Source organism: Lissotriton vulgaris, chromosome 7, assembly GCF_964263255.1.
Source record: "Lissotriton vulgaris chromosome 7, aLisVul1.2, whole genome shotgun sequence".
Taxonomy (NCBI): Eukaryota; Metazoa; Chordata; class Amphibia; order Caudata; family Salamandridae; genus Lissotriton; species Lissotriton vulgaris.
This window is the reverse complement of record NC_141695.1, coordinates 673,327,556-673,336,694: the sequence shown is the minus strand read 5'-3', so window position 1 is coordinate 673,336,694 and position 9,139 is coordinate 673,327,556.

Here is a 9,139-nt window from a genome sequence, read left to right as displayed (position 1 = left end):
TCTGAGGCATGTCTTTTGTGTTTGCAAACCGTTGCACAGATATTCGTGGCTGATGGAAACGACTCACTGAAAGCTGCTCACTGTGCGTATGCAACTGCTTGCCTACGTAAAGTAATGAATAGTGGTACTAAAGAAGAATATTGGAAATCATTAGACTAGGATTGTATATATTGGGGGCCTTCTCTGCTCATATGAATGCATGATTTAATGCTTCAGTGTTTAAGTATTATATAATGGTTGTTTTTTTCTCCTTGTTTTGATACTGTGGAAATAAAATAAATAAATACAAAAAGGAAATCATCAGATTGCTGTTTTTTTCAGATTTGTAAGCTGTTGGTGTTTGAAAATTTTTTGAAGTGAACATTCAACCAAGAATATGCTATGATAAAAAAAGTAATCAACAGAAAGTCAGTAAAGAGTTGAGACACTCGGTATTAGACTTCCAACTGAAAAGTTCCCGCACATACTGCTCCAGAGGTAGCAAAAATCGATGGCAGAAGCGCCACGGAATTGCCCCCTAAAGGGCATAAGATTGACTCCGAGCCTACACTGGGATAACAATGTTAAAATTAAACTCGTGAAGGGGGAAGCCACCAGACAATGTACGGAGACAAGAGTGACTTTGGGCACTACCGCAGAAGACTGGGCTTGGATCTCAATGGCTCTACACTCTAAAGGGAGGACAAATTCCTAGCATTGAAGTAGCTAAAACATGAACAATGCTCAGACTTATATGCTGGAATGTGGCAGGCCTCAAATCAACGTTAGCAAACAAGGAAGCCTCAAGCCTCCTTAAATCGGGTCACATCCTATGTTTCCAGGAAACATGGATGACATCTCCAACACCTATCAAAGGCTATCAGGCAATCCACACCTTAGCAATCAAGAGGAACTTATTCGGAAGACCTATTGGTGGGGTATCAATCTATGTAAACCTGAATCTGCAAGTTCAGATGGAGGAATGGCCCACTAATTCACCCGATATCCTGATTGTTAGACTAAAGGGTGTAGGGAAAGAGGGAATTCCAACCACAATTGCAGTAATTAATCTATACATCAATCCAAATATTAAGACAAAAACTGCAAGCTCAAGGATCGTTACTGGTCTAATTAGAGAATATCTCTATGAAAATCCAGGTCATGAATGCATCATTACCGGGTGTGAGAAGTTGGCCCGATATGCAACGTTCGCTATTCTAGCGACCGCTATGTATCGTTCCAACGTCCCTTATGGTGTTTGGTTGTAAGTCAACCTATAGACCAGCTATCCTAGTAGCGTGGATACGAGCAGTCTAAGGCTAAAGACTCGAGAGGGCGCGTTAAGCCAGCTGTTTACCACACATGTACCCCTTGAACACCCAGTGAAAGGACACCACACAAGTGTTATGAAAATAAACAGGATATTTATTAAGATTCACAACAGCCCTGGACTCTTTATGAGGACAGGGTACTAAGCACAAACCAAATCTCTTAGGAAAATACTTCAAGTGCACAATTAAAACAAGTGTCCGAGGACACGGAAAGTTTAAGGTCTCGGGCGGACCCGATAAGGCAAGTCGGAAGCGAGGGACTCGGGACCCTAGAGTAAAGAGGCTATGCAGGCACCGAAATGCCGAGTTACCTAGCCACGAGGGCTGCGGCTGCACAAGTCTTACAGGCGTCGGGGTCTTCGCTGACGAGCCAGGAGCCGGAAGAAAAGGAGTTGCTGGCCGGCGACCAGTGATGAATAGTTCGTAGAGATCCAAGCCTGGATCAGAGATTGTTGATACCTGAAAGCAGAGGGGACCAAGTTCGTACTACTAGCCAGTAGTCAGAGGGTACCAGGATGGCATCGGTTGGCCGTCACCTCGACCAGGTGAGTGGGCGACGCTAGGCTCTGCAGTCTCACGGACCAGGAGGCGTTGTCGGCGACCACGGCGGAGGTGCGAGCTGTCCCACGAAGGATGATGCGGTCGGCGTCGCTGGGCCCAGGATGGGGCAACAAGCCTTGGCAGATCTCAGGGCCACGTGGTGGGCCTAAGATGGCGTCTTGAGTGGACCAGGAGGGTCCGGGGTGCTTCTCGCAGAGATGGAAGCAAGGGCCAGTCTGGAGCAACCAGACCAGCAGTGTTGATTGTCGGATGTCGTCACAGAAGGGCACAAGCCAGCGGCTAGTGACCAGACAACGTGCTGAGCAGCGAGCAGAAGGGCCCCACGCAGATCGTGGAGATGCTGGGAGACTGCACTTCGGCGCTGGAGCGGCTCAGGGTCGGGGCTTCTCGGACCCCAGAGCACTCACCAGGGAATCGCTTCGATGGTCGTGCTGGTTTAAGAGCGTGCAGGTTCTGATGATGGCCGGTCCCTTGAGGTCTCGTCGCACCCACAGATCACAGCTGAGCTGATGACGTGGGTAGAGGTCAGAGGTGCCAGGGAAGCCGGTTCTCGTCGAGCTGGGCCGTCGGATCCTTGAGGAAGGACTTGCAGCAAACCGCAGAGTTCTTAGATGGTGCCCGCTGATGCAGGGTGACTACTCCTTAGTCACAAGGGAGAAATCTTGAGAAGAGTCTTGAGTGTCCTTTCGTAGAAAGTAGTTCTTGATTCAAAGATGATCTAATTTGGAAGGGTCCCCGCTCCGGCCTTTATCCTAAAGAAAGGGGTGGGTACATGACTAGGTCCTGCCCTAAGGGTGGGACCAGGAAGGGGGGTAGTTACACCCCTCTCCCCTGCCGGACTTTCCCCAGGCCAGGGCTGGCGCCCCTGGAACTGGTTCTGACCGGCAGATGCGTAGTGAGCACCGGGGTGCCACTCCGCAGTCACCTTCTCGCAAAAGCCCTACCTACCCAGAATACACAAACCCTGTCTGGGACGGTGCGAACACCGCCCTCGACAGGAAACCCTTTGTCCAAGCGCCCCTCACTGGAAGGACTCCCAGCAGCAGGAGGTCAGACTCGTGTCTGTGGTGGCAGCATCCATTTTGTGGAGCTGAGGCTTTAGTTAACTTTAACCGGGGTTCACAGTTACGTACATGTCGTGTCCCTCTAGAAGGGCGGAATGCTAACCTCGTCGCCAGGGTTGGTGAGAGGGCAGCATCCCGATTCGTATGACACCTTACTCGACATGCCTTGATAACGCGACACCGAAGTTACCGATGGGGTACGCGTTATCATGGAACAGCCATTGGGTCTTGGTTCCGCAAGCTGCAACCGGGCTCGGCTCGGGCCAGGGCCTAGTTCACACGAGCCCATGCACTCTGCCTTCAGGATTGTCAAGGCCTGCCATAGGAGTGACTGATAGGAACTCGAGTGTCCATTGTATGGTTAGATATAGGGCTACTATATCTAAAGCAAAGTGTGATTACACGACTTCGCCCCAGCTGTCATGCAGCCAGTTGTGTCAAATTTAGGCAGCCAGCCAGGGGTGGCATAATACATGCTGCAGCTCCTGGCGGCCCTGGGTACACCTATGCCCTGAGTTACAGGGTCTGATAAGGTGGCCCAGTACCAATTGGTAAATGCACCTAGGGTACATGTCGTAATTTAGAAAGAGAACAGCCAGGCTGTGGTTCTGATTAGCAGGCCCACAGCCAGAGAAAGTCGTAAACCAGTGAAACAAAAGCAAAAAATCTGGGTGATCATAGGATTGCAGACCCTACTCTCCTACATGACCCCCCCCCCAAACGTCGGAACAATAAGCTAACCTTGACCAGGTGAGTCTTCTTGTTCTAAGTGGAAATATCTGGAGAGCCCATCGGCATTGCCATGATCAGTACCAGGTCTATGTTCCACTGTAAAGTCCATCCCCTGTAGGGAAATGGACCACCTTAGCAGTTTGGGGTTTTCACCCTTCATCTGATTTAGCCACAAGAGGGGCTTATGGTCGGTCTGAATCTTGAAGTGAGTGCCAAACAAGTATGGCCTCAGCTTCTTCAGGGCCCAAACCACAGCAAAGGCCTCCCTCTCAATAGCTGACCAATTCTTCTCTCTAGGGGTCAGCCTTCTGCTTATAAAAGCAATGGGCTGGTCTTGACCATCAAAATTCAGTTGAGAAAGAACAGCTCCCACACCCAACTCAGAAGCATCTGTTTGGACAATGAATGGTTTGGAGTAGTCCGGACTCTTGAGGATAGGCGCCGTGCACATGGCCTGCTTTAGGTCATCGAATGCTTTTTGACAGCTCGCTGTCCACTGAACCTTTTTTGGCATTTTCTTGCTTGTCAGTTCGTTTAATGGTGTCACGATGGAACCATAGTTCCTGACAAACTTCCGGTAGTATCCAGTCAGGCCCAAGAAAGCTCGAACCTGAGTCTGGGTGGTTGGAGGAGCCCAGTCCCTGATTGACTGTATCTTGCTCTCCAGTGGCTGAACCTGGCCTCCACCTACAAGGTGGCCCAGGTATACAACCTGTGTCTGCCCTATCTGGCACTTGGTGGCCTTGATAGTGAGGCCTGCTGCTTGCAGAGCCTCTAACACTTTCCTCAGGTGGACCAGGTGATCCTCCCAGGTGGAGCTAAAGACAGCAATATCATCTAGATATGCTGCACAGAAGTCATCCAGCCCAGTAAGGACTTGATTCACCAACCTTTGGAAGGTGGCAGGTGCATTTTTCAGACCAAAGGGCATTACCACAAATTGATAATGCCCACCAGGGGTTGAAAATGCTGTCTTGGGCTTGGCATCCTCAGCTAACCTGATTTGCCAATACCCAGCTGTTAAGTCAAATGTACTTAAGTAGTTGGCAGAAGCCAATCTATCTATAAGTTCATCTGCCCTTGGTATTGGGTGGGCATCAGTCTTAGTGACTGCATTGAGACCCCTGTAGTCTACGCAAAACCTCATCTCTCTCTTACCACCCTGGGTGTGAGGTTTCGGCACTAGAACCACGGGACTAGCCCAAGGGCTGTCCGAGGGTTCAATGACTCCCAGCTCCAACATTTTCTGCACTTCACTCTTGATGCAGTCTCTAACGTGATCAGGCTGCCGGTAGATTTTACTCTTAACGGGCAAGCTGTCACCAGTGTCAACCTCATGGGTACACCAATCGGTCTGGCTGGGTGTTAGAGAAAACATATGTCTGAAAGATTGAAGAACCTGTTCACAGTCTCTCTGTTGATGTTCGGAGAGGCTGCCACAAAAGACAACACCATCTACCGATCCATCGTCAGGATTCTGAGTGAGCAGGTCGGGGAGAGGGTCACTCTCCTCCTCCTGTCCCTCATCTAGGGCCATGAGGAAACTCATGTCCTTCCTGTCGACATATGCCTTGAGCCTGTTGACATGAAGCACCCTGTGGGGGCTCCGGGGAGTTCCCAGGTCGACCAGGTAGGTGACCTCTCCCTTTTTCTCCAGGATGGTGTAGGGCCCGGACCATTTGTCCTTGAGTGCTGCTGGGGCCACTGGCTCCAGCACCCACACCTTCTGTCCGGGCTGGTAAACAGTCAAGACAGCCTTTTGGTCATGCCAAGCTTTCTGGAGTTCTTGGCTGGCCTTAAGGTTTTCAGATGCCTTCTCCATGTATTCAGCCATCCGCGAGCGGAGGCCAAGCACATAGTCCACTATGTTGGCTGCAGGCTTTTTGAGAGGTCTCTCCCATCCTTCCTTCACCAAACACAGGGGTCCTCTTACAGGATGCCCGTACAAAAGTTCAAAAGGGCTGTAGCCAACCCCCTTCTGTGGGACTTCTCTGTAGGCGAACAAGAGGCAGGGGATCAGGACGTCCCATTTACGCCGAAGCTTTTCAGGTAGTCCATGAATCATCCCTTTAAGGGTCCTGTTGAATCTCTCAACAAGCCCATTGCATTGTGGATGATAGGGGGTAGTGAACTTGTAGTTGACACCACATTCCTTCCACATAGCAGTTAAGTAGCTCGACATAAAGTTTGCACCTCTGTCGGAGACGACCTCCTTAGGGAAGCCCACTCTGGAGAATACTCCAACTAGGGCTCTTGCCACAACAGGTGCTGTAGTGGTCCTAAGGGGAATAGCTTCAGGATACCTGGTGGCATGATCCACTACCACCAGTATAAACTTGTGCCCTGATGCTGTCAGTGGTTCCATGGGACCGACGATGTCGATCCCCACCCGTTCAAAGGGCACCCCCACCACAGGCATTGGTATAAGGGGGGCCTTTGTCGTGCCACCTGACTTGCCACTGGCTTGGCAAGTGACACAGGAGCGGCAAAACTCCTTGGTATCTTCGTTCATATGAGGCCAGTGAAAGTGTGAGACAAGCCTGTCCCACGTTTTCGTCTGGCCTAAGTGACCTGCTAAGGGAATCTCGTGGGCCAAGGTAAGTAGGAAACCACGCTGAGACAAGGGTACAACCAGCCTCCTGGTCATGCCAGGCTTGGGGTCTCTTGACTCAGTGTACAGGAGTCCATCTTCCCAGTATACCTTGTGGGTACCTGTGGCGTTCCCAGCAGCCTCAGCAGCAGCCTGCTGTCTGAGGGGTTCAAGAGAAGGGCAGTCTAACTGATCCTTCCCCAGGTCTTCCCTTGAGGGTCCCCCTGAACCCAAGAATTCAACTTGATCAAGTTCGAACTCTCTCGGCTCAGTTTCCCTCAATTCCTGTAGGTCAGCCTCCTCTGAGACTTGATCCACGACCTGGGGCAAGGGGGAAGGCGCAGCCTTAACCCTACCGCTCTTTTTCTTGGGAGGTGTCTGGTCCGTTGTTCCAGGATCCAGCACCTGTTCAGTGGGGCATTTCCTGACCTGTGACCTGGTCACAGCGAACACATGTGCTGGCAAACCTAACATTTCCATGTGAGTCCGGTGCTCCACTTCTGACCATTGTGATGACTCCAAATCATTGCCCAACAAACAATCCACTGGGAGGTCTGGACTAACTACAACCTTCTTTTGGCCAGTTACCCCTCCCCAGGAGAAAGCTACAATTGCCATACTGTGATTGGTAGTGACATTGCTTGCATTGGTCACCCGGAATTCTGTACCTGGCATGATCTGTCCAGGGTCCACAAAGTTAGGCGTCACCATGGTGACGCTGGCACAAGTGTCCCTATAGGCCTGAGCCATCTTTCCATTTATGAAAGGCGTCTGTCTGTATTTGCCCAAGGCATTGGGACTTATGTCAGGGGACACGTCCGCGTCCCCTGTACTGACAAGGACAGCCTGAGTGAGTGTGCCAACTAAGTTGTCACGCCCCTCAGAACCCAGGGTTAACCCTACTAAACCCTTGGGAGGCGCCCTACCACTGCTGACTGTACTAGGGGGCACAGGTGCCTTAGGGGCTGCAGTGGTAGGAGTCTGCCCTCCTCCTTTCTTGGTGCACTCACTAAACCAGTGAGATTTACTTTTACAGTACTGGCACCATCTTTTGGATTGGCCTTCTTTCTTCTTTTGGGGAGCCTGACCCCCTCCCTCTTTGGGTTGTTGGGGACCTGTCGAAGACTTCTGGTCATTTTGTTCCCCCTTAGAATCTTTACCCTTCTGGTCTGCTTTCTTCTGACCACCTTGATTCTGGCCCTGGTTCTGTTTAACTCTCGTGCGAACCCATCTGTCTGCCTTCTTTCCCAATTCTTGGGGAGAGGTCAGATCCGAGTCGACCAGATGCTGATGCAACAACTGGTTCTGACAATTGTTTAAAATTTGTTCTCTCATCATCAAATTATACAATCCTTTGTAATCAGTAACCTTGCTGCCCAGCAACCAGCCCTCAAAAGCCTTAGTGGCACAATCGACAAAGTCAGACCAATCTTGAGACTGCGTTTTCTGGGTATCCCTGAACAGCACCCTGTACTGCTCAGTGGTTAGGCCAAACCCTTCAACGAGTGTATTTTTCAAGACTTGGTAATCGTTCGCATCCTCCACCCTTGTGGTGAGGAGCTTGTCTCTTCCTTTACCTTCAAAGGAGAGCCACAAGATAGCTGCCCACTGACTCTGGGGAACACCTTGCACAGTGCAGGCCCTCTCCAAAGCAGTAATCCATTTGTGGATGTCGTCCCCTTGTTTAAAGGGGGGCACTATCTTACCAAGGTGTTTCGTATCGAAACTCTTTTCCCTATTGCGAGGTACATTGCTGCCACCAGTGGGGACTACCCCACTTAACTGTTGCTCTCTCGCAAAGGCAAGCCTTTCTTTGGCCAGGGCAAGTTCTTCCCTTTCGATCCTCAGATTAGCTGCCCTTTCCTTAGCTTCGTACACTCTCCGCTGAGGGGACGTCATCCCTCTCTGAGAAGAGTTGCGAGAGCCATTGGTTTGAAGGGATCTGCCAGAGTCTCTTGACAGAGATCGGGCTCGTCCATTCCCAATGTTAAGCTGACCTGATAGGGGCCCCAGGGGTCCCCCAGTACCGCTATCATGTTTGCTTAAGTTGGACCTGCTTAGTCTGACGACTTCTACCTGTCCCTTATCTGCCTCATCCCCAGAGGGATCCTCATCCTCATCATCCTCCACATCTTCGTTCTCAGTTGCGAGGTGGATGAGGTCAGGATCGTCTCTGGTTCCCTCGAGGGGAGGCATGTCTCCTTCTGGATTAGAAGAGCTAAGACGGGTCTCAGCTTTTCTGGCATCATAAGTCTCCAAGAGACCAATCAGAAAGGACGTGGTGGGGTTAGACCCCTGCTTGATCTTCCTGGAGTGACACACTTGTCTTAACTCCTTGAAGCTCAGCACAGTATATCTTGAAGGGATGACCTGTGGAGGGTCAACTGACACAAGGGGAGACTCAGAGTTTCCTCCTTTGTCCGACATACTGTTTCTAGTGTGGTGTAAGTGATGCACCTACCTACACTATGTGTTTCCTACTGATCCCTTGCTAGAGTTGCAGCCAAGGTGTGCTAAGCCTTGAGGAGCTGCAACAGCTGGTTCAGTAGAACTCAGAGTATTCTAAGCTTTAGTTATATGTACTAACAGTACTTATGTGATCTTTCAACAAAATATTCTTAGGATACGTGTGGTAAAACAACAGCAAGCTCAAATCCCAACCGCTGGGCACCAATGTGAGAAGTTGGCCCGATATGCAACGTTCGCTATTCTAGCGACCGCTATGTATCGTTCCAACGTCCCTTATGGTGTTTGGTTGTAAGTCAACCTATAGACCAGCTATCCTAGTAGCGTGGATACGAGCAGTCTAAGGCTAAAGACTCGAGAGGGCGCGTTAAGCCAGCTGTTTACCACACATGTACCCCTTGAACACCCAGTGAAAG